General features: G+C 44.2%; 1 protein-coding gene across 1 annotated transcript in view; it reads left to right on the top strand.

Moving 5' to 3' along the window:
• The window catches only part of MYO1H (myosin IH), a 223,288-nt gene that overhangs the window by 176,576 nt on the left and 19,290 nt on the right, over positions 1–27,422 (top strand). The gene's annotated exons all lie outside the window — the stretch shown is intronic.

Raw genomic sequence — 27,422 nt, forward strand, 5'->3', positions numbered from 1 at the left:
ATCTCAGCATGTGTCACGGCTGTCTAACAGCCGTGACACTTGCAGGCGCGGCAACAATGATTGAAATGCCAAGCACGCCAAAATACTCGGCGAGCACCTGAGCATGCTCGCCGAAAGGGTTAATGAGGCATACTCACTCATCACTAGTTCTGACACCTGCACTTTCACCAATCAGCTGTTTTTTTGCTTCAGAGGCTGCGGGATGTAAACTCTTTGAATGGAGCTGCAGAGCACAGCTCTATTCAATCTATAGTGGCCACTGCCGTGTACTTCTTTTAATAGGAGCTGTTGTGCTATACTGGACAGAGGCCACTACACAATAAATAGAGCTACGCTTTGCTGCTCTGTTCAAAGTGTTTAAATCCAGCAGCTGCCAGAACCCCCTCAAATCTGATATTGTTGATCGATTGGATAGGTGATCAATAGAGGGTAAAGTTTGTGAACCCTCTAGCATTGTCCATATTTCTGCATAAATTTGACCTAAAACTACATGAGATTTTCACAATGTCCTCAAAGTAGATAAACAAGACTAAGTAAAAAATATCAGCAACATTAGACTGTAATTTTTTATATGAGGAAAACTATCCAATATCACGTCTGTGAGTGTCAAAAGTATGTGAACCTTTAGGATTAGCAGATAATTTGAAGGTGAAAGTACAGTGAGTAGTGATGAGAGAGCGTGCTCGTTTAACCCTTTAATCGAGCACGCTTGGGTGCTCGTTTAACCCTTTAATCGAGCACGCTTGGGTGCTCGCTGAGTATTTGCGGCGTGCTCAGCAACTAGGTTTGATGTGGATTTGATCTGCGCGACTGCATGTGTCGCGGCTGTTAGGCAATTCTTGCATGTGTCGCAGCTGTCTAACAAACAGGCAATCCCTGCATGTGTTGCAGCTGTCTAACAGTTGCGACACATGCAGCCACGGCGGCTCAAACCTAGATGCCGAGCACGCCGCAAATACTCAGCGAGCACCCGAGCATGCTCGATTAAAGGGTTAAACGCTCACTCATCACTAATAGTGAGGTATTTTTAATCAGTGGGATGACAATCAGATGTGATTGGGCGTTGGGTGTTTTTCTTTTTAAGAACAGGTATCTATCAAAGACTGATTTGCACAGAACATGCTTATGAAAGTGTGTAATGGCACAAACAAAGAAGATATCTGAGGACCTCAGAAGAAGAGTTGTTGATGCTCAGGAGGCTGGAAAAGGTTACAAAACTGTCTCGATAGAGCATTGACTTCACCAGTGGCGTAACTAGAGTCTGATGGGCCCTGGTGCAAAATTTGAATCGGGCCCCCCCATCCTGATTATATATATGTACATATATACAGTATATATACCCTGATACCCTAAGGCTGAGTATATAGATATGTATGTATATGTGTCCCTCATCCTGGCCCTCCTGGAATTTGTCCCTTATCTTGGGCCCCATCCTGATTATATTATATTATATTATAATATATATATATATATACATACAGTACAGACCAAAAGTATGGACACACCTTCTCATTTAAAGATTTTTCAGTATTTTCATGACTATGAAAATTGTACATTCACACTGAAGGCATCAAAACTATGAATTAACACATGTGGAATTATATACTTAACAAAAAAGTGTGAAACAACTGAAAATATGTCTTATATTCTAGGTTCTTCAAAGTATCCACATTTTGCTTTGATGACTGCTTTGCACACTCTTGGCATTCTCTTGATGAGCTTCAAGAGGTAGTAACCGGAAATGGTCTTCCAACAATCTTGAAGGAGTTCCCAGAGATGCTTAGCACTTGTTGGCCCTTTTGCCTTCACTCTGCGGTCCAGCTCACCCCAAACCATCTCGATTGGGTTCAGGTCTGGTGACTGTGGAGGCCAGGTCATCTGGCGTAGCACCCCATCACTCTCCTTCTTGGTCAAATAGCCCTTACACAGCCTGGAGGTGTGTTTGGGGTCATTGTCCTGTTGAAAAATAAATGATGGTTCAACTAAACGCAAACCGGATGGAATAGCATGCCGCTGCAAGATGCTGTGGTAGCCATGCTGGTTCAGTATGCCTTAAATTTTTAATAAATCCCCAACAGTGTCACCAGCAAAGCACCCCCACACCATCACACCTCCTCCTCCATGCTTCATGGTGGGAACCAGGCATGTAGAGTCCATCCGTTCACCTTTTCTGCGTCGCACAAAGACATGGTGGTTGGAACCAAAGATCTCAAATTTGGACTCATCAGACCAAAGCACAGATTTCCACTGGACTAATGTCCATTCCTTATGTTCTTTAGCCCAAACAAGTCTCTTCTGCTTGTTGCCTGTCCTTAGCAGTGGTTTCCTAGCTGCTATTTTACCATGAAGGCCTGCTGCACAAAGTCTCCTCTTAACAGTTGTTGTAGAGATGTGTCTGCTGCTAGAACTCTGTGTGGCATTGACCTGGTCTCTAATCTGAGCTGCTGTTAACTTGCGATTTCTGAGGCTGGTGACTCGGATAAACTTATCCTCAGAAGCAGAGGTGACTCTTGGTCTTCCTTTCCTGGGGCGGTCCTCATGTGAGCCAGTTTCTTTGCAGCGCTTGATGGTTTTTGCAACTGCACTTGGGGACACTTTCAAAGTTTTCCCAATTTTTCGGACTGACTGACCTTCATTTCTTAAAGTAATGATGGCCACTCGTTTTTCTTTACTTAGCTGCTTTTTTCTTGCTATATTTTTCTATATAATTCCACATGTGTTAATTCAAAGTTTTGATGCCTTCAGTGTGAATGTACAATTTTCAAAGTCATGAAAATACAGAAAAATCTTTAAATGAGAAGGTGTGTCCAAACTTTTGGTCTGTACTGTATATATCCCCCATCCTGGCATATGTACCCCGTTCTGCCGCTGATCTTTAATGTATATATAAAAAAAACTATTATACTCACCAGGTGGCGAACATAGAAGTAATGGGGCCCCATAGCAGAAGTATAATGCACTCCCCATAGTCCTCCATATAGTATAATGCACAGCTCATATTCCTCCCTATAGTATAATGCATCCCCGTAGTTCTCCCTCCAGTATAATGCACCCCCCCATAGTTCTCCATACAGTATAATGCGCCCCCATAGTCCTTCATATTGTAAAATTCACAGCCTATAGTCATACATGTAGTATAATGCACTTCCCTTAGTCATACATGTAGTATAATGCACTGCCCATAGTCATACTTGTAGTATAATGCACTGCCCCTAGTCATACATGTAGTATAATGCACTGCCCCTAGTCATACATGTAGTATAATGCACTGCCCCTAGTCATCCCCCATAGTCAGACATGTAGTATAATGCACAGTCATAGTCATACATGTAGTATAATGCACAGCCCATAGTTCTCCATTCAGTATAATGCATCCCCCATAGTCATCCATGTAGCATAATTCACAGCCCATAGTTATACATGTAGTATACTGCACTTCCCTTAGTCATACATGTAGTATAATGCACTGCCCATAGTCATACTTGTAGTATAATGCACTGCCCCTAGTCATACATGTAGTATAATGCACTGCCCCTAGTGATACATATAGTATAATGCACTGCCCCTAGTCATACATGTAGTATAATGCACAGCTCATAGTCCTCCCTATAATATAATGCACCCCTATAGTTCTCCATACCGTATAATGCACCCCCATAGTTCTCCATACAGTATAATGCGTCCCCCATAGTCCTTCATATTTTATAATGCACAGCCCATAGTCATACATGTAGTATAATGCACAGCCCATAGTCCTCCATACGGTATAATGCATCCCCCATAGTCATACATGTAGTATACTGCACTTCTCATAGTCATACATGTAGTACACTGCACTTCCCATAGTTATACATGTAGTATACTGCACTTCCCATAGTCATACATGTAGTATAATGCACTGCCCATAGTCATAGATGTAGTATAATGCACAGCCATAGTCAATCTTGTAGTATAATGCACAGCCATAGTCATACATGAAGTATAATGCACAGCCTATAGTCATACATGTAGTATAATGCACTTCCCTTAGTCATACATGTAGTATAATGCACTGCCCATAGTCATACTTGTAGTATAATGCACTGCCCCTAGTCATACATGTAGTATAATGCACTGCCCCTAGTGATACATGTAGTATAATGCACTGCCCCTAGTCATACATGTAGTATAATGCACAGCTCATAGTCCTCCCTATAATATAATGCACCCCCATAGTTCTCCATACCGTATAATGCACCCCCATAGTTCTCCATACAGTATAATGCGTCCCCCATAGTCCTTCATATTTTATAATGCACAGCCCATAGTCATACATGTAGTATAATGCACAGCCCATAGTCCTCCATACGGTATAATGCATCCCCCATAGTCATACATGTAGTATACTGCACTTCTCATAGTCATACATGTAGTACACTGCTCTTCCCATAGTCATACATGTAGTATACTGCACTTCCCATAGTCATACATGTAGTACACTGCACTTCCCATAGTCATGCATGTAGTATACTGCACTTCCCATAGTCATACATGTAGTATAATGCACTGCCCCTAGTGATACATGTAGTATAATGCACTGCCCCTAGTCATCCCCCATAGTCAGACATGTAGTATAATGCACAGTCATAGTCATACATGTAGTATAATGCACAGCCCATAGTCCTCCATTCAGTATAATGCATCCCCCATAGTCATCCATGTAGCATAATTCACAGCCCATAGTTATACATGTAGTATAATGCACTGCCCATAGTCATACTTGTAGTATAATGCACTGCCCCTAGTCATACATGTAGTATAATGCACTGCCCCTAGTGATACATGTAGTATAATGCACTGCCCCTAGTCATACATGTAGTATAATGCACAGCTCATAGTCCTCCCTATAATATAATGCACCCCTATAGTTCTCCATACCGTATAATGCACCCCCATAGTTCTCCATACAGTATAATGCGTCCCCCATAGTCCTTCATATTTTATAATGCACAGCCCATAGTCATACATGTAGTATAATGCACAGCCCATAGTCCTCCATATGGTATAATGCATCCCCCATAGTCATACATGTAGTATACTGCACTTCTCATAGTCATACATGTAATACACTGCACTTCCCATAGTCATACATGTAGTATACTGCACTTCCCATAGTCATACATGTAGTATAATGCACTGCCCATAGTCATACATGTAGTATAATGCACAGCCATAGTCAATCTTGTAGTATAATGCACAGCCATAGTCATACATGAAGTATAATGCACAGCCTATAGTCATACATGTAGTATAATGCACTTCCCTTAGTCATACATGTAGTATAATGCACTGCCCATAGTCATACTTGTAGTATAATGCACTGCCCCTAGTCATACATGTAGTATAATGCACTGCCCCTAGTGATACATGTAGTATAATGCACTGCCCCTAGTCATACATGTAGTATAATGCACAGCTCATAGTCCTCCCTATAATATAATGCACCCCCATAGTTCTCCATACCGTATAATGCACCCCCATAGTTCTCCATACAGTATAATGCGTCCCCCATAGTCCTTCATATTTTATAATGCACAGCCCATAGTCATACATGTAGTATAATGCACAGCCCATAGTCATACATGTAGTATAATGCACAGCCCATAGTCATAGATGTAGTATAATGCACAGCCATAGTCATACATGAAGTATAATGCACAGCCTATAGTCATACATGTAGTATAATGCACTTCCCTTAGTCATACATGTAGTATAATGCACTGCCCATAGTCATACATGTAGTATAATGCACTGCCCCTAGTCATACATGTAGTATAATGCACTGCCCCTATTCATACATGTAGTATAATGCACTGCCCCTAGTCATCCCCCATAGTCAGACATGTAGTATAATGCACAGTCATAGTCATACATGTAGTATAATGCACAGCCCATAGTCCTCCATTCAGTATAATGCATCCCCCATAGTCATCCATGTAGCATAATTCACAGCCCATAGTTATACATGTAGTATACTGCCCTTCCCTTAGTCATACATGTAGTATAATGCACTGCCCATAGTCATACGTGTAGTATAATGCACTGCCCCTAGACATACATGTAGTATAATGCACAGCTCATAGTCCTCCCTATAATATAATGCACCCCCATAGTTCTCCATACAGTATAATGCGTCCCCCATAGTCCTTCATATTTTATAATGCACAGCCCATAGTCATACATGTAGTATAATGCACAGCCCATAGTCCTCCATACGGTATAATGCATCCCCCATAGTCATACATGTAGTATACTGCACTTCTCATAGTCATACATGTAGTACACTGCACTTCCCATAGTCATACATGTAGTATACTGCACTTCCCATAGTCATACATGTAGTATAATGCACAACCCATAGTCATATATGTAGTATAATGCACAGCCCATAGTCATACATGTAGTATAATGCACAGTCCATAGTTATATATGTAGTATAATGCTCAGCCCATAGTCATACATGTAGTATAATGCACTGCCCCTAGTCATACATGTAGTATAATGCACAGCCATAGTCATACATGTAGTATAATGCACAGCCCATAATCATACATGTAGTATAATGCACAGCCCAAAGTCATACGTGTAGTATAATGCACTGCCCCTAGTCATACGTGTAGTATAATGCACTGCCACTAGTCATACATGTAGTATAATGCACTGCCACTAGTCATACGTGTAGTATAATGCACTGCCACTAGTCATACGTGTAGTATAATGCACTGCCACTAGTCATACGTGTAGTATAATGCACTTCCCCTAGTCATACGTGTAGTATAATGCACTGTCCCTAGTCATACATGTAATATAATGCACAGCCATAGTCATACATGTAGTATAATGCACAGCCCATAGTCATACATGTAGTATAATGCACAGCCCATAGTCATACATGTAGTATAATGCACAGCCCATAGTCATACGTGTAGTATAATGCACTGCCCCTAGTCATACGTGTAGTATAATGCACTGCCCCTAGTCATACGTGTTGTATAATGCACAGCCACTAGTCATACGTGTAGTATAATGCACTGTCCCTAGTCATACATGTAATATAATGCACAGCCCATGATCATACATGTAGTATAATGCACTGCCCATAGTTATACATGTAGTATAATGCACTTCCCCTAGTCATACGTGTAGTATAATGCACTGCCACTAGTCATACATGTAGTATAATGCACTGCCCCTAGTCATACATGTAGTATAATGCACAGCCATAGTCATACATGTAGTATAATGCACTGCCCCTAGTCATACATGTAGTATAATGCACAGCCATAGTCATACATGTAGTATAATGTACAGCCCATAGTCATACATGTAGTATAATGCACTGCCCCTAGTCATACGTGTAGTATAATGCACTGCTCCTAGTCATACGTGTAGTATAATGCACTACCACTAGTCATACGTGTAGTGTAATGCACTTCCCCTAGTCATACGTGTAGTATAATGCACTTCCCCTAGTCATACGTGTAGTATAATGCACTGTCCCTAGTCATACGTGTAGTATAATGCACTACCACTAGTCATACGTGTAGTGTAATGCACTTCCCCTAGTCATACGTGTAGTATAATGCACTTCCCCTAGTCATACGTGTAGTATAATGCACTGCCACTAGTCATACGTGTAGTATAATGCACTGTCCCTAGTCATACATGTAATATAATGCACAGCCCATGATCATACATGTAGTATAATGCACAGCCCATGATCATACGTGTAGTATAATGGTTGTTACGCCCCTGGACTTCACCAATCCACAGTCAGACAGACTGTGTAGAAATAGAGGAAATTCAAGACCATTATGATCTTTCTTAGAAGTGGTCAACCAACAGGCCACTCCAAGAGCAAGGTGTATAAAAGTCTGCAAGGTCACAAAGGAACCCAAGGTGACCTCTAAGTTATTAAAGGCTTCTCTTACATTAGCTAGCGTTAATCTTTAAGTCTACCATCAAGAGAACATTGAACAATGATGTGCTGCATTGCAAGAAAAAAAGTCACTGCTCTCCAAAAAGAACATTTCTACCAATTTACAGTATATTAAGGGGGTTTTCTAGTCTAGACACCCGATTTTTATGCTATTTTTGCAATTTTTTTGCAGAAAAGTATAAGGATTTCGACTTGATTCTGGTACAGAAGATAGGCACTTATAGGCTGCGTGCCCACGTTGCGTATTACAAGTGTATATGCTGCGGAATTTCCGCAGCGTAAACGCTTGTAAAACGCATGTATATCCGCACCCCATGGTCCCCAATGGCATTCCGCAATGTCAATGCCCATGCTGCGGATTTTTCCGCAGCGTATATGCTGCGGTCAAAAATCCGCAGCATGTTCCTTAATTTTGCGTTTCCGCATGCGGAATCAATGTGCGGATGGTACCCAAGTCTGGAGGAGAGGAGACTCTCATCCAGACCTGGGTACCAAAGAACCTGTAAAAAAAGAATAAAATAAAGTTTATACTTATCTTCTGATGTTTTCCCTCCGTCGCGCTGTTGTGTGAAGGACCTGCCACGTCATTGAGTCATGTGACCCATCACATGACTCAATGACGTCACCGCAGGTCCTGCACCCAACAGCGTGAGCCGCTCAAGACTCCAGAAGGGGCAGAGAATGCATCGGAAGGTGAGTATAAACTTTATTTTTTTATTTTTTACCATTCTGATTCTTTTTTTTTAACTATTACTTGGTCACACTATATAAATCCATGCCGGTTGCATGGATTTATATAGTGTGAACAAGTTGTCAAGCACTTTTCCAAGTGATGCTTAAATCACTTGGAGAAGTGCTTGACAACCCGCATGCGGAAATGCATGCAAAGACGCTGCAAAGACGCCTCACAAACGCTTCTACCTGGTGGGAAAACCGCATGTAAAATCCGCATGCGATTTTCCCGCCAGAGAGAAGCGTAAAAAATATGCTTCATTTCCGCAACGTGGGCACTTAGCCATACAGTGGGTACGGAAAGTATTCAGAGCCCTTTAAAATTTTCACTCTTTGTTCATTGCAGCCATTTGGTAAATTCTAAAAAGTTCATTTTTTTCTCATTAAAGTACACTCTGCACCCCATCTTGACTGAAAAAAAAACAGAAATGTAGAAATTTTTGCAAATGTATTAAAAAAGAAAAACTGAAATATCACATGGTCATAAGTATTCAGACCCTTTGCTCAGTATTGAGTAGAAGTACCCTTTTGAGGTAGTACACCCATGAGTCTTCTTGGGAATGATGCAACAAGTTTTTCACACCTGGATTTGGGGATCCTCTGCCATTCTTCCTTGCAGATCCTCTCCAGTTCCGTCAGTTTGGATGGTGAACATTGGTGGACAGGATATCTCTGTACTTGGCCGCATTCATATTTCCTTCTATTGCAACCAGTCGTCCTGTCCCTGTAGCTGAAAAACACCCCCATAGCATGATGCTGCCACCACCATGTTTCACTGTTGGGATTGTATTGGGCAGGTGATGAGCAGTGCCTGGTTTTCTCCACACATACCGCTTAGAATTATCACCAAAAAGTTCTATGTTCATCTCATCAGACCAGAGAATCTTATTTCTCATAGTCTGTGAGTCCTCCATGTGTTTTTGAGCAAACTCTATGCGGGCCTTCATATGTCTTGCACTGAGGAGAAGCTTAAGTCGGACCACTCTGCCATAAAGGCCCGACTGGTGGAGGGCTGCAGTGATAGTTGACTTTGTGGAAGTTTCTCCCATCTCCCTACTGCATCTCTGGAGCTCAGCCACAGTGATCTTGGGGTTCTTCTTTACCTCTCTCACCAAGGCTCTTCTCCCACGATTGCTCAGTTTGGCTGGACGGCCAGGTCTAAGAAGACTTCTGGTGGTCTCAAACTTCTTCCATTTAAGGATAATGGAGGCCTCTGTGCTCTTAGGAACCTTGAGTAATGCAGAAATTCTTTTGTAACCTTGGCCAGATCTGTGCCTTGCCACGATTCTGTCTTTGAGCTACTTTGAGCTCATGATTCTCATTTGGTCTGACATGCACTGTGAGCTGTGAGGTCTTATATAGACAGGTGTGTGCCTTTCCAAATCAAGTCCTATCAGTTTAATTAAACACAGCTGGACTCCAATGAAGGAGTAGAACCATCTCAAGGAGGATCACAAGGAAATGGACAGCATGTGACTTAAATATGAGTGTCTGAGCAAAAGGGTCTGAATACTTATGACCATGTGATATTTTAGTTTTTCTTTTTTAATAAATTTGCAAACATTTCTACATTTCTGTTTTTTTTCAGTCAAGATGGGGTGCAGAGTGTACTTTAATGAGAAAAAAAATGAACTTTTTAGAATTTACCAAATGGCTGCAATGAAACAAAGAGCGAAAAATTTAAAGGGCTCTGAATACTTTCCGTACCCACTGTATACTGAAAATGTGTGCACAAGCCCAACTCAATTGACCAATTGGTTCTGGAGATATCGTGGCCACTGAATTAAAAAAAGTAGTTGTGAAAAAGATGTTTCTTTTTACTGATTACACAGAGATACGTTTGCTTATGAGCACTCATCTATTCCAGGACTATAATGAGCCTTCCTTGTGCTCATAAAATTCCTGCAGAGCTGTTCTATCTTTTCAATGATGAGATCTGAGTCAGATGAACTTCGCTCTGAGCGAGTTAAACGAGCCTCGTCCCGAGTGTGTGTGTACATCTCCGATTGCTGTTCAGTAGACATTCCCATCACGTCCATTACTTTAAAAATTGGCATAAATCCGTCGTTAAAGATAATTATAGCCAAAAACGTAGCTATGTTCACAATCTTTGCACCCGAATAAAGATGTTTCAGATCAAAAATCCAAATGAGTGAATTGAGCGAATTTGTTGTTATTTTGCGTTTCTACTCCAAGACAACGTTCCGGCAAATCATCACCATATTAGATCTCTGAACACTGTGAGGTGATTACTAAGGGTCATAATACTAAAGACTGTTTTTTAAAATGCCACCCAAAAAATTACCATCTTTTGGGCAAGTTGATCCAAAAGCTAAGAAAGCACACACACACACAAGGCCGATGGAATGCTCCATTGTGCGCCGTGCGGTCCAAGTGCGCACCGGAGATCGCACCCTATAAGGCATATGTGAATTGAGCTAAATTGTTTTGCAAATATATTCTCCACGCTAAATACATGAAAAAAAAACATGATTTTTTTTTCCGATCTGCTAGACTAGTAGACCCCGTTAAGGATCACCTGGACAAGCCAGAATATTATAGGAACCCTGTTTTTTGAATGAATAAACCCAAAATAGAGCTTTTTGGTTTAAATGAAAAGCATTATGAGAGAAAGAAAAACACTGCATTACGGCTTAAAATTCTCATGTCATCTGTGAAACACGCTGGCGGCATTATCATGGTTTGGGCCTGTTTTGCCGCATCTCGGCCAGGATGGCTTGCCATCATTGATGGAACAATGAATTCTGAATTAAACCAGCAAATTCTAAAGGAAAATTTCCATGTCCATGAGCTGAATCTTAAGAGAAGGTGGGTCATGCAGCAAGACAACGCCCCAAAGGACACAAATCGTTCTACAAAAGAATACTTAAAGAAAAATAAAGTTAATGTTTTTCAAAAGCAAAGTCAAAATTCTGTTCTGGAAGGACCTGAAGCAAGCAGTTCATGGGAGAAAACCCACCAACATTACAGATGAAGTTTTTTTTTTTTTGCAGGTGTTATGCTTGTGTAGCAACTCACTTGAGAAAATAGATAATATACTAAAAAGCTGCAACTGACCCTTCCGGTTCCTGTACAGACTTGAGATCCCGATCCCGGTTCCTGCATGAGCAGAGATAGCCCTAACCTCAGACTAGAAGATGACAACTCAGACCTAAACTGCCTAAAAGGCCGTCGAGTTGCTTCACGTTCCTCCTAAAGAACTGGAGGGCAGAGCAGCATGTGAATAACCTACAAAAGTGAAAGTGTGCTGAAAAAGAAAGGGATCCCAAAGTGAGAAGAATAAACCATGAAATACAAAATAAAGTATAAAGTAAATACTGTTAGCTAATATATCACATACTTCCTAGTAAGCAACAGAAGATAGATGCAGAGAAAGTTAAAGAAACAGAAAAGAGGAATCCCTTTTCTGTAATTTCCCTGACTGGCTTTAACAACAACAGAATGTCTGAACCCTTTCGGCGAGTATGCTCGGACGAGTACCGAGTATCTTCAGCATGCTCGGTTTTATGTTTGAATCACTCCCGTGTGCATGATTTGCGACTGTTTGACAGCTTTAATACATGTGAGGAATGCCTGTTTCTTTTTCGCTTTCAATAGTGAGTAATCAGCATGCTCGCTCATCACTACTGAACATCCATATGAAAACTATCACCAGCAGGAAATGCCAGCGTGGGGAGGGGGGGGATATAAAGCCGCACCCGAAAGGTGATAGGGCAGATTAATAAGTAACTGAAAACACCTGTTACCCTAAAGAGAGATGAAGAAAGGATAACAGAAACAAAACACCCAGGAAAAAGGTGTGTCTACAGTGGCTTGGTAGACAGAGAATCCGACAACCAAACACAGACTCAAGGGTTCAAACCCAGCAGCATGACAGCAGGACTAAGCATGAATTGCTGGAAATGTTTAGCTACAATTTTTGCTGCACAAGGGGGTCACACTACGTAATGAAAACAAAGTTTCACATACTTTTGCCACTCACAGACATGTTATATTAGATAATTTTCCTCATGTATTTAAAAAATTACATATTTTTCACTTGTTTGATTTGGTTCTCTTTATGTACTTTTAGGACTTGTTTGAAAATCGTATGTAGTATTAAGTCAAATTTATGCAGAAATATAGAAAACTAGCTATTGAACCCGTTCTACGCCCGGGTGGCGAGCATTTTTATTGGTATATGATCTCCCATGCTGGTATGTGCTGCCCCCCTCCTGGTATTTGTGTTGCCCCCATCCTGTCACCACCATCCTATCCTGGTATGCATGGCACCCCTCACCCCCAATCCTGGTATGCATGGCACCTCTCACCCCCAGTCCTGGTATGCATGGCACCCCTCACCCCCAATCCTGGTATGCATGGCACCCCTCACCCCCAATCCTGGTATGCGTGGCACCCCTCATCCCCAATTCTGGTATGTGTGGTACCCCATTCCTCATCCCTATCCTGGTATGTATGGTATCCCTCATCCTGGTATGCATGGGCCCCTCACCCACATCCTGGTATGCATGGCACCCCTCATCCCCATCCTGGTATGCATGGGCCCCTCATCCCTATCCTGGTATGCATGGGCCCCTCATCCCCAATCCTGGTATACATGGTACCCCTCATCCCTATCCTGGCATACATGGTACCCCTCATCCCTATCCTGGTATGTATGGTACCCCTCATCCTGGTATGCATGGTACCCCGCATTCCTATCCTGATATGTATGGTACCCCTCATCCCTATTCTGGTATACATGGCACCCCTCACATCCCTATTCTGGTATGCATGGCACCCCTCACCCCCCAATCCTAGTATGCATAGTCCCCTCACCCCCCCAATCCTGGTATGCATGGTCCCCTCACCCCCCAATCCTGGTATGCATGGTCCTCTCACCCCCCCAATCCTGGTATGCATGGTCCCCTCACCCCCCAATCCTGGTATGCATGATCCCCTCACCCCCCAATAATGGTATGTGTGGTACCCCTCATCCTGGTATGCATGGTCCCCTCACCCCCCAATCTTGGTATGCATGGTCCCCTCACCCCCAAATCCTGGTATGCATTGCACCTCTCAGACCCAATCCTGGTATGCATGGCACCCCTCACCCCCAATCCTAGTATGCATGGCACCCCTCATCCCTAATCCTGGTATGCATGGCACCCCTCACCCCCAATCCTGGTATGCGTGGCACCCCTCATCCCCAATCCTGGTATGTGTGGTACCCCATCCCTCATCCCTATCCTGGTATGTATGGTATCCCTCATCCTGGTATGCATGGGCCCCTCACCCACATCCTGGTATGCATGGCACCCCTCATCCTCATCCTGGTATGCATGGGCCCCTCATCCCTATCCTGGTATGCATGGACCCCTCATCCCCAATGCTGGTATACATGGGGCCCCTCATCCCCAATCCTGGTATACATGGTACCCCTCATCCCTATCCTGGCATACATGGTACCCCTCATCTCTATCCTGGTATGTATGGTACCCCTCATTCTGGTATGCATGGTACCCCGCATTCCTTTCCTGGTATGTATGGTACCTCTCATCCCTATTCTGGTATGCATGGCACCCCTCAATCCTGGTATGCATGGTCTCCTCACCCCCCAAACCTGGTATGTGTGGTACCCCTCACCCCCCAATCCTGGTATGTGTGGTACCCCTCACCCCCTAATCCTGGTATGCATGGTCCCATCACCCCCCAATTCTGGTATGTGTGGTACCACTCACCCCCAAATCCTGGTATGCATGGTCCCCTCACCCCCCCAATCCTGGTATGCATGGCACCTCTCATCCCCCAATCCTGGTATGCATGGTCCCCTCACCCCACAATCCTGGTATGCATGGTACCCCTCACCCCCCAATCCTGGTATGCATGGTCCCCTCACTCCCCAATCCTGGTATGTGTGGTTCCCCTCACCCCCCAATCCTGGTATGTGTGGTACCCCTCACCCCCCAATCCTGGTATGCATGGTCCCCTCACCCCCCAATCCTGGTATGCATGGTCCCCTCACCCCCCAGTCCTGGTATGCGTGGTACCCCTCACCCCCAATCCTGGTATGCGTGGCACCCCTCACCCCCCAATCCTGGTATGCATGGTCCCCTCACCCCTCAATCCTGGTATGCATGGTCCTCTCACCCCCCAATCCTGGTATGTGTGGTACCCTTCACCCCCCAATCCTGGTATGCATGGTCCCCTCACCCCCCAATCCAATCCTGGTATGTGTGGTACCCTTCACCCCACAATCCTGGTATGCATGGTCCCCTCACCCCTCAATCCTGGTATGTGTAGAACCCATCACCCCCCAATCCTGGTATGCATGGTCCCCTCACCCCCCAATCCTGGTATGTGTGGTACCCTTCACCCCACAATCCTGGTATGCATGGTCCCCTCACCCCTCAATCCTGGTATGTGTGGAACCCATCACCCCCCAATCCTGGTATGCATGGTCCCCTCACCCCCCAATCCTGGTATGTGTGGTACCCCTCACCCCCCTCCTGGTATGCATGGTCCCCTCACCCCCCAATCCTGGTATGGATAGTCCCCTCACCCCCCAATCCTTGTATGCATGGTCCCCTCACCCCCAATCCTGGTATGTGTGGTACCCCTCACCCCCCAATCCTAGTATGCATGGTCCCCTCACCCCTCAATCCTGGTATGCATAGTCCCCTCACCCCCCAATCCTGGTATGTGTGGTACCCCTCACCCCCCAATCCTGGTATGCATGGTCCCCTCACCCCTCAATCCTGGTATGCGTGGTCCCCTCATCCCCCAATCCTGGTATGTGTGGTACCCCTCACCCCCCAATCCTGGTATGCATGGTCCCCTCACCCCTCAATCCTGGTATGCGTGGTACCCCTCACCCCCCCAATCCTGGTATGCATGGTCCCCTCATCCCCCAATCCTGGTATGCATGGTCCCCTCACCCCCCAATCCTGGTATGCATGGTCCTCTCACCCCCCAATCCTGGTATGTGTGGTACCCCTCACCCCCAATCCTGGTATGCATGTTCCCCTCATCCCCCAATCCTGGTATGCATGATCCCCTCACCCCACAATCCTGGTATGCATGGTTGGTATGTATGGTACCCCTCACCCCCCAATCCTGGTATGTGTGGCCCCCTCATCCCTTTCACACTATACACACATACAAAAAAAATAAACACTTATACTCACCTTTCTTCTCTGTGCTCCAGCGCTGCTGCGTCCTGTTCTGCCGGAGGCCGGGGGAGGAGTGCGGAGCCGGAGCAACACGCTGTCTGGCGCCATTTTGCTGAAGACACACTGCAAATGTGTCTTCAGTAAAATGGCGCTGGATAGCGCTATGCGCATGCTCTGATCCAATGCCTCACTCCTGCCCCGGTCTCCGGCGAAGAGAGGGGCTGCGGCAACGCTCCTCCCGGTCAGGTAAGTATGTCAGTATGGCGCCGGAGATCGCGTTATGCGTTCAGTGTCTACGCATACCGCGATCTCCGGCGCCATACACTCCTCTTACCTGTAACGGCTCCATGCGTGCTTCTGTCTGGAGCCAGACTGCGCGTCGCGCATGCGCAGTCTATCGAGGCTTCAGACAGAGACACACTTGCAGCGTTATATTATAGATTCTAAAGGATTCACAAATTTTCCACCACCACTTGATATTATGCCTGGAAAACCCCTTTAAGGTGGTCATATACATATAAATGACTGAACTCGCCGACCAGTCAAGTGTTTAGAAATGTTCCAGCACGTCAACCAAAAACAGATATTGGATTTCTTCATGCCCAAATATTTTGTTTTCATTGGAAGTAAATTAGAGGTATTGGGCAACGCCTTACTTGCCTCTCTCCAATGAGAACAAATTAATACTTGGGCCAAACCAAGAATCTGTTCATTTTACCACCAGATTTCTAGTTATTATTTTAGGTACGGGTGGAAATATTGTTTGGTCAAACTATGAGTTTTCTTATGGCTCCTGCAACAGGGGGCTAAGTAGAGGATGTGGCTGCAGGGGATGGGAGAGAAAGGTTATTAGTAGAGATGAGTCATGAGTCATGAATCAATATGATGAAAATCAAATTCATGTTGATTTTTTTCAAATTTGCTTCACCCGGTGATTTCATAAAATTTGCGATTTGCATTGTGCAAATTACTAAAAATTCCATCTTTGATGGTACACATGGCAGAAGATTGCATCAGCCAGAGAAGGCTGGAATGTTTCCCTTAATGCCTTGCAGCTATCACATGGTATAGCACACCCAATCTGAGCAAGTTTCATAGACTGCATAAAAGCAGGGCATGGGGGTGTGTCCTCTCTCCATTATGTTACTTCCTGCTTATGATTGGGCAACATCATGCAGGGAGACAAGTACACGCCCCCAGTGAAAGCTATCTTATAATGTCCACCTAATAAAAGTTGACTCATTAAGTGCCAAATATTTTGATTGCTAATATCTCCACATTGTAAAAGCACAAGAAAAGAAGTTTTATTCCATTCTGCAGTCTCTATTACATTGTGTGTCCAATATGAACATTTTGGTGAAAGGTCTTTTTTAAAGAAAAGAATCTAAACTCAATGTCTGCAAAGTATGCTACTGTACTGAGTTTTTGCATTTCTTGCATTTAACTTCTAGTGTCTTCCTCACAAAGTGTGTGGGTGTCTCAAACTACTGTTTTTTGCACATTTGTTTTAGTAAGATTTGACATCTGTATACACCAAACAAATACTGCGTCCTGTTGCCACTGCTGTTTTTTTTATATGTATCTAGCATTTCTTGCTCATCCTTTTTGGGAAGGAGGGAATTGTGTTTGAAAACAGCGACAAGAGTTAATTATAGTGTAGTAAAAAATCTATGGTAAAAAAAAAAGTGTCAATGGACAGGTTAATCTAAAGTAAAATACTTCAAACTGTGGCATATGGCAATAAGAATGTTGGAGCTGCAAGCAGCACCACCACCAGAACTGACACCCGCTGTCCAAACAGTAGTATTACCCAACGCAGGTCATAATTGGCCTCCTTTGCCTCCAGCAAGCGTATTAGTGGGAGGAAGCGGAGGACATTATGGAATTTGTGGCACATCACTACTCTCAGTCTTAGGCCACGGCCACACTATCACTGTTCGGTCAGTATTTTTTCTCAGGACTGGAAGCCAAAACCAGGAGTGGGTGATAAATGCAGAATTGGTGACTTGTTTCTATTATACCTTTTCTCTGATTGTTCCTCATCTGATTTTGGCTCCCACTCCTGAGAAAAAATACTGACTAAATACTGATAGTGGGGTCTTGGCCTTAGCAGGATAATATGTCTAACAATATAATTCTGATCTAGTGTTTGGCACAGTTCTAGGCTGTGGTGGTGTGGGCACTGGCAGCAGAAGTAGAAATCTGAGTCAAGGGAAAAACAATAGAGGTGGGAATCAGACAACTGTCAGTTGCATCAGGATGATGATCCTGGTGATGATAATTGTGGATTGTGTGGTGGACCGGACATGGGACCCAGTTTGTGGTGAGGAGGACGTGATGTCATCATCAGAGTAGGGTGGCCGCGTGCATGATAGAGTGGAGGCAGTGTTTAGCCAAAATATCTTCTAAGTCAAGCCAGCACAACATACAGCCCACTGAGAACCAGTAGACACCGGTTTCCTTCTAAATGTATTCAGTTACATTCACGTCTGTCATACACAAATACATTAGAAGACATGAATGCTGGGATAGGGGCAGAGGAGCGCTCGTCAGCGCCTCGTCATACGTCATCATGCTGCTGACCTCAGCAGAGGAAGGGGAAATGGTGAGCCGAAGATTCAATGTACAGAAAGTTATTGTAGAGGGAAGGAGGAGTGGTGTTACTGAGAGTGCATTTTATGGGCAGTGGGGAGAAAATTGTGAAATAAAGCGCAAGATAGAGAGGGAGCAGTATGGAGAGGAGAAGTGTGGGGGACATCATTGGAAAATGGAAGTGTAAGGGGAAAGTATGGAGGAATGAAAGAACAGTATGGAGAGGTGGAAGCGTGAGGGGATAGTATGGAGAAGTGCAAGCTCTGGGAGGGACAGTATGGAAAGGTAAATCAGTGAAATCAGAAGGAGAATGTGGGTCTGATACTTCTGCCTCTTCATCTTCTGACTGTGTTACAGGGAAGACACGGGTAGATTGGCCAAAGCGGTAAGGGCTACCATGGGCATCATAGATGCTAAAACCCCAAATCAGTACAGGGCATTATGTTCGGGGGGGGGCAGAAGAAGCAGTGAATCTTTCATATAAATGAGAAAATTCAAGTTCTCTTTAAAAAAGATTGGAAGAAACAGGAAAAGAAAGCTACCCTCATCTTCAAAAAGGAGGTACCCCTTTGAAGAGCAAGAGACAGCCCCGTGGGATAAGGTACCGAAGAGAGCTGTAGCAGTTGCCAAGACGTCCAAAAAAAAGCTACATTATCCTTTGAAGACATGGGAATCCTAAAAGATCCCTTAGATAGAAAGGCTGATGGATACCCAATGCATACCTAGGAATCCTAGTCAGGAGCCCTGAAACCGGCTATCTCGGCAACCTGTACAGCCAGATCCTTGATCTGTATGCACCAACTAGAGGGTCAACTAAGGGATAATGTTTCAAGAGAAAAGATCCTGGCCAATCTACCACTAATGCATGGAGCAGCAGCCTTTCTTGCAGATACCTTGGTGAGGTTAGTAGCCAGATCAGCGGGTCTTTCTAATGCAGCCCGTAGGGCGCTATGGCTCAAGTGCTGGCCAGGTGATATCCACTCTGAAACCAAATTATTGTTATGATCTGCTACAAGAACTAAGGAAAGATAGGAAAACTGTACCCCCTCTTCTATGAGGATCCTCCGGATCCTCCAGGCCCAGGCCTATCAGGAAACCTCCTGTGAAACGCTCTGATAAGTCTAGGAGCAGAGACATCATCTGCCCTTACCCAGGAGTTATCCTAAGGACCGAAACCTTTCCAAGTGACGAGATACTGCAATCTCCCTCTATGCCTTCTGGAATTCATGATACGAGAAATTTCATATTCACCGTCTTCCACCACCGGAGGAACTGTGACAGTGGCATCCCTATCCGATACATCAGCTTTTTTCAACAAGGAAACATGAAACACCGGATTAATCTTCCAGGAGGAGGGAACCTCCAACCTAACAGCAGACTGGTTAACCACCTGAAGCACCTTAAATGGTCCCACAAACTTCGGACCCAATTTCTTAGAAGGAATTCTCAACCGCAGATTCTTTGAGGACAACCAAACCATGTCACCAACCGTAAACAAAACCTCTTGACGTTTCCTGTTAAAATACTTCTTAGACTTTTTGTTAGCCTCTTGAAGGTTACAACGTACATCAGACCAAACTCTCTACAAATCACCGGAAAAATTCTCCTCCTCCGGCACAGCCGACACCAATTTGGAGAACGAACCAAACGACGGATGTCTCCCAGTACAACAAAAAAAAGGAGAACACCCAGCAGAAGAGGATGTATGGTTGTTAAGAGCAAATTCAGCAAGTGGCAGAAACTCAGACCACCGCTCTTGATTGTCTGCCACAAAACAACGCAAAAACTGCTCAACATCCTGGTTCTTTCTTTCTGTCTGTCCATTAGACTCAGGATGATACCCAGATGAAAATGACAAATGGACTCCCAACCTGTCACAAAAGGCACGCCAAAAACGAGCCACAAACTGAGGTCCCCTATCAGAAACAATGTCGGTGGGAACGTCATGGAGTCTGACAATTTCCTTGACAAAAGCCTTAGCGAGTGTCTTAGCGCAGGGTAGTTTAATGAAAGGAACCTAGTGACACATCTTGCTAAAACGGTCCACGACCACCCAGATGACAGTGAAACCCTCGTACACAGGACGGTCAGTAATAAAATCCATTGCAAGATGCGTCCAAGGTGCACTAGGAACCTCCAGAGGGCAAAGTAACCCCGCAGCAGGAGCATGTGAAGCCTTTGATCTAGCACACACCGTACATTGACGCACCCATTTAATGATTTCCTTCTGCCACCCAGGCCACCAAAAACTGCGACCTACCAGTCTCTTAGTCTCAGAAATTCCTGGATGACCTGCCAACCGAGACTCATGATACTCCACAAACAACTCTCTCCTAAAGGTTCTAGGTACAAACAACCTCCCATGGGGAGTGTTAGATGGGGCATCCTCCTGGGCTTTCAGAATCCCATCTTCCACAACGGAGTCCAATGCTGCTATCACAACTCCTTCCTGTAAAATGCTCTCCTGCTCCACGGTACCAACCATGGGAGAAAAGCTGCGAGATAAAGCATCAGCTTTAACATTCTTAGTACCCGGGATGTAAGTAACAGAAAAATTAAACCGCGAAAAAAACAGTGCCCACCTAGCCTGACGGGCATTCAAGCGCTTGGCAGCATCTAGATAGATCAGATTCTTATGATCAGTGAAAACCTGAATGGGAAATTTAGCACCTTCCAAGAAATGACGCCAATGTTCAAATGCGAGTTTGATAGCCAGCAATTCCCGATTACCAACATCGTAATTAAGTTCGGTTTCAGACATTTTTTTTGAAAAAAAAGCACAGGGATGAACCCCATCCTTGTTCTCCTGAGACAAAACCACACCGACCCCCACCGAAGAAGCATCAACCTCAACCAAAAAAGGCTTGGTCTCATCAGGCTGCATAAGGATGGGGGCAGAACTGAACCTCTCCTTGAGATACACAAAAGCTTCAATGGCCTCAGTAGTCCACTGGACCGTATTCGCACCTTTCCTGGTGAGATCGGTCAGCGGCTTAACAATTATAGAAAAATTCTTAATGAATTTTCTGTAATAATTGGCGAAACCCAAAAATCTCTGTATCGATTTTAAACCAATAGGCCTAGGCCATTCCTGCACAGCCTGAACCTTCACCGGGTCCATCTCAAAGCCCTCGCTGGAGATAATGTAGCCCAAAAAACTAATTCTCTGCACAGCAAACTCGCATTTCTCCAGCTTAGCAAAAAGTGAATTGTCACTTAATAACTGCAATACCTCACGTACGCTCTGCCAATGAGACTCCAGATCTGGCGAATAAATCAAAATGTCATCCAAATACAGCACCACATTCTTACCAATCAAAGGTCTCAGGATGTCATTAATAAGGTTCTGAAAAAACGCTGGTGCATTAGTAAGACCAAAAGGCATAACCAGATTCTCAAAATGACCCACCGGAGTGTTAAAAGCAGTCTTCCATTCATCACCCTCCTTCATTCGCAACAAATTGTATGCCCCCCGGAGATCAACCACTTGGCCCCCACTAACTGGTTAAACAAGTCAGGAATTAACGGCAGTGGGTAGGAATTGCGTACGGTAATTTTATTAATTTCTCGAAAGACATGGACGTAAACCGCCGTCTTTTTTTTTTTTACAAAAAAAAATCCAACAGCCACAGGTGACTTAGAAGGTCTAATGTGACCAGCAGCCAAGCTCGTCTGTATGTATTCCTCCAAGGCTTTTCTTTCAGGGATAGTCAGATTAAATAAGCTACTCTTGGGAAGAGTAGCTCCAGGAACAAACTCAACGGTGCAATCATAGTCCCTATGAGGAGGGAATTTGTGACTCCTCCTCTGAAAAAACCTTCCAAAAATCCTGAATAGGTACAGGTAAATCCCCTCTTTCCACAGCAGCAATGCGACCGTTACAACATTTATCATAACACTTAGGACTCCAAGATTTAATCTCATTAGTAGACCAGTCCAGTAAAGGATTGTGCAGTTTTAACCAAGGCAAACCTAACACTACTGGAGAAGGTAAATTATTTAATACCACTAAATCCAAATTCTCTTGGTGAATACCATTAATAGTGAGGGGAAATTCAAAAACCTTGTGAGTAACACATTTCAAAGGAGTGTTATCAACAGCAACCACAGAAATAGGAGATGACAACGGTTTAGGTTCCAATTTAAGTTTTTCCAAAAATCCCTTATCAATCACATTCAGTGTAGAACCACAATCCACAAATACCTGAAATTCAATCAACTCCTCCTGCAATGAGGTACTCCCTGAAAGAAATACTCCCTTAGAGTTTAAACAAGCAATACGGGCGTAACTGACCTTTTTTTTTTCTTTGTTTAACAGAATCTCACAGTTCTTAACAAAATGGTCAGATTTCCCACAGTAAAAACACAATCCCTTAGAAAACCTGAGGTCTTTTTCCTGAGAGCGGAGTGGTATCGCCCCAATCTCCATCAGTTCTCCGTCGTCCGAGCAGACCCTCTGATGACTAGGAGCTGCCATAGCAGGAGTTTTCTCCTCATTAACCCTGGCACGCAGTCTCCTGTCCACACGTATAGCTAATTGCATGGCTTCTTGCAAGTTTCCAGGTACCGGGAAAGCAATCAGCAGATCCTTAACCCTTTCACTTAGACCAGCAAGAAACAAACATTTTAACGCCGAATCATTCCATCTCACTTCAGAAGACCACCTTCTGAAGTGTGTACAATAATTTTCAACATCCCCTGACCCCTGCTTTAAACGTCTCAGTTGTGTCTCAGCAGAAGAGACTCGATCAGGATCGTCATACAATAACCCCATAGCAGAAAAAAAATCTTCCACTGATCTAAAACACGGATCATTAGGTTGGAGAGAAAAGGCCCATCCCTGTGGTTCCTTGCGCAAAAGTGACATGATAAACCCAATGCACTGTGATTCATTCCCAGAGGACCTGGGTCTCAAACGAAAATATAATAAACAAGCATTTTTAAAGAAAAAAAAATCTTGTTGTTTACCATAAAAAAAATCAGGCAGTCCTACCTTCGGTTCAACAAAATGCGCTCCAGGACAGCTACTCACGTGTTGCTGGAGCTCGGCCACCTCAAGAGACAATCCCTGTAGGCGTTGAGCCAATTCCTGAACAGACACCATGCTGATCTCTGGATCTCTTTCCTTAGGATTTTTTTTTTTTTTTTTTTGATTTTGGGCTGGCCTTACTGTTATGATCTGCTACAAGAACTAAGGAAAGATAGGAAAACTGTCCCTACAATAGGACTAAGCTGATTCCCTACGATGCAGCGGGCAACCTGTTCCTTGTGAAAAGACCCGCCTTCGTCCTCAACTAGTCTGAACGCAGACCTATAGATATAAGGGAGGGGTCTCTAAAAGTACTAAGGACTAGGACAAAATTGGACACCTCCTAGCAGAAGTTGTAGCGGAGCAAAAGATAAACTGACAAAAATACTTAGAGGTCCAAGGACCAAACAAACTATAGAGATAGGTACAAAGCAACTGGCTAGATTAAGAGCCAAAGTAACACTGAAGTCCAGCAAAGCCAGAAGGGCGGAGCTGGAAAAAATAGGCAGCAGGTCATGTGACCACAAAATAGAAAAAAACTAACAGGAGGGTTCTAACAATTATGTTACATCCCTTGTGACGGAGAATATTTGTTTGGTCAGGTTCTGGATGACATCCTGGACAAAGATGGAAATAGGAAGAAGGGATTTCCTCATTTGTTCATTCTGGAGTATAAAACATCCTTTCAGAGGAAACGGTATAGCCAGAAAAGACCTCCCAGGGATCAAGAGAAATGGGAAGACAAAAGAAGTAAAAACAAAGGATTCGTGTTTGGGGGTCATCTCAGGTAGGGGGAATGCTTTCCCTCTTCTTCCCTGCCTGGGCAAGAATTTCATCTAATGGATTCTAGATATAGTGGAGTCGGGCCTGAGATTCAATTTTCGGCTGTTCCTCTGCAGACATTCGCAGTAACGTCCCCAAGAAAATCTTGGGAGGAAAAGTTAGCCCTGTAAATAGAAGTTATCAATCTGGTTCAGAAACAGGTTCCCATAGAAGTACCATTGGAGGAGGAAAAAATGAGATACTATTCCCCTCTTTTCTTAATAAAGAAGCCAGATAGCACCTTCAGAACCACCATCAATTCAAAGAATCGGAACAAATTCCTGATATATCGAAATTTCACAATGCAGTCAATAAAATTGATTATAAAACTTCAGTTTCCAGACTGTTACTTGGGTGTGCTGAACCTGAATAATGCATACTACCATGGTCCGATTCATGCAAGAGACGAGAAGTTCTTAAGAGTGGCCCTATCCATAAGCAAGCAGATCAGGCATTTTCAGTTCAGGGCCATGCCCTTTGATCTGTCCATGGTCCAGAGAGTCTTCATGAAAATTATAGCGGAAATAATAGCACATCATCAGGAATAGGCTACTCTAATAATCCCATACCTGGACTATTTCCTGATTGTTGGCAGATCAGTAGAGCACTGCAATTTCCTGCTCGCAAGGGTCAGAGCCACCTTGGAGGAGTTAGGCTGGCTTCTGAACCTAAAAAAGTCAAGGCTAATTCCCTCAAAAGTCAAAGTCTTTTTTGGCTCTTCTCTTAGACTCAGTAAGTCAGACTTGTTACCTACCACAAGAGAAAAAACACATTTTCATGCTTGGTATCAGATGCGGTAAGCAACCCTACCATGACACTCAGGAAAGCAATTTCATTGTTGGGAACCCTGATCTCATGTATTCCAGCAGTACTATAAGCTCAGTTGCATACCAGACAATTCCAGCAGGAGATACAAATAGGCAAAAAAGAGCTGAAAGGGTGTTTGGAAAGAAAATTAAGTCTTTCTTTAGTGGCAACCAAGGCCCTCTTATGGTGGTTAAGCCTAGAAAATCTGTCAGAAGGGTAAATCAGGTTGCAGAAATCATAACTACAGAGGCAAGCCCAAATGGATGTGGAGTGCGTCTGAGAGACTGAGTTCAGGGTGTTTGATGAGAACGCGAGAAGGGGAGTTCCGCCAACATGAAAGAACTTGTGGCAGTGCAATATGCAGTGAAGGAATTATCTCATCTCTCCAAAGCAGTCATGTTCGTATCCTGTCAGACAATCAAACAACGGTGGCTTACATCAACCATCAGGGGGACACAAGATTTTGCGACAACGGAGGAAATTTTCCATATGGTAAAAACCATTTCTTGTCCTTGATAGCGCTGTACATAAAAGGGAAAGAGAACGACAGGGCTGACTTCCTAAGCCGCAATTGACTAAGACAAGTGAAGTGGGCCCTGAATCGGGCATTCTTCCAACAAATAGTAGACCTATGGGGCCGTCTGGCCCTAAAGAATGTGGTTTTCATGGAGGAGGCTGAGGTCGATCACACCATCCATGGATATTACCAGAGATCCCGATCCACTCATCCAAGGTCTAGTCTGGCATCCACAAGTAACTGGGCTTCACTTTACGGCCTGGAATTTGAAAGTTCACTGTTAATTCAGAGAGAGTTTTCTCCAAGTCTAGTATTCACTTTACTTAAGAGCAGGAAACCGATAACAAAGATAAACAAAAAAATAAAGGGAACACTCAAATAACACATCCTAGATCTGAATGAATGAAATATTCTCATTGAATACTTTGTTCTGTACAAAGTGGAATGTGCTGACAACAAAATCACACAAAAATCATCAATGGAAATCAAATTTATTAACCAATGGAGGCATGGATTTGGTGTCACCCCCAAAATTAAAGTGGAAAAACACACTACAGGCTGATCCAACATTAATGTAATGTCCTTAAAACAAGTCAAAATGAGGCTCAGTATTATGTGTGGCCTCCACGTGCCTGTATGACCACCCTACAACGCCTGGGCATGCTCCTGATGAGGTTGCGGATGGTCTCCTATGGGATCTCCTCCCAGACCTGGACTAAAGCATCTGCCAACTCCTGGACAGTCTGTGATGCAACGTGGCGTTGGTGGATGGAGCGAGACATGATGTCCCAGATGTGCTCAATCAGATTCAGGTCTGGGGAACGGGCGGGCCAGTCCATAGCTTCAATGCCTTCATCTTGCAGGAACTGCTGACACACTCCAGCCACATGAGGTCTGGCATTGTCCTGCATTAGGAGGAACCCAGGGCCAACCTTACCAACATATGGTCTCACAAGGGGTCTGAGGATCTCATCTCGGTACCTAATGGCAGTCAGGCTACCTCTGTCGAGCACATAGAGGGCTGTGCGGCCCTCCAAAGAAATGCCACCCCACACCATTACTGACCCACTGCCAAACCGGTCATGCTGAAGGATGTTGCAAGCAGCAGACCGCTCTCGCCACAGCGTCTCCAGACTCTGTCACGTCTATCACATGTGCTCAGTGTAAACCTGCTTTCATCTGTGAAGAGCACAGGGCACCAGTGGCGACTTTGCCAATCCTGGTGTTCTGTGGCAAATGTCAAGCGTCCTGCATGGTGTTGGGCTGTGAGCACAACCCCCATCTGTGGACGTCGGGCCCTCATACCACCCTCATGGAGTCGGTTTCTAACTGTTTGTGCAGACACATGCACATTTGTGGCCTGCTGGAGGTAATTTTGCAGGGCTCTGGCAGTGCTCCTCCTGTTCCTCCTTGCACAAAGGCGGAGGTAGTGGTCCTGCTGCTGGGTTGTTGCCCCCTCCACGTCTCCTGGTGTACTGGCCTGTCTCCTGGTAGCCCCTCCTGCCTCTGGACACTACGCTGACAGACACAGCAAACCTTCTTGCCACAGCTCGCATTGATGTGCCATCCTGGATGAGCTGCACTACCTGAGCAACTTCAGTGGGTTGTAGAGTCCGTCTCATGCTACCACGAGTGTGAAAGCACAACCAACATTCAAAAGTGACCAAAACATCAGCCTGAAAGCATTGGTACTGAGATGTGGTCTGTGGTCCCCACCTGCAGAAGCACTCCTTTATTGAGTGTGTCTTGATAATTGCCAATAATTTCCATCTA

This window comes from Phyllobates terribilis, unplaced genomic scaffold (genome assembly GCF_046119375.1).
Source record: "Phyllobates terribilis strain yellow unplaced genomic scaffold, ASM4611937v1 Scaffold_1__5_contigs__length_1240528914, whole genome shotgun sequence".
Lineage (NCBI taxonomy): Eukaryota > Metazoa > Chordata > Amphibia > Anura > Dendrobatidae > Phyllobates > Phyllobates terribilis.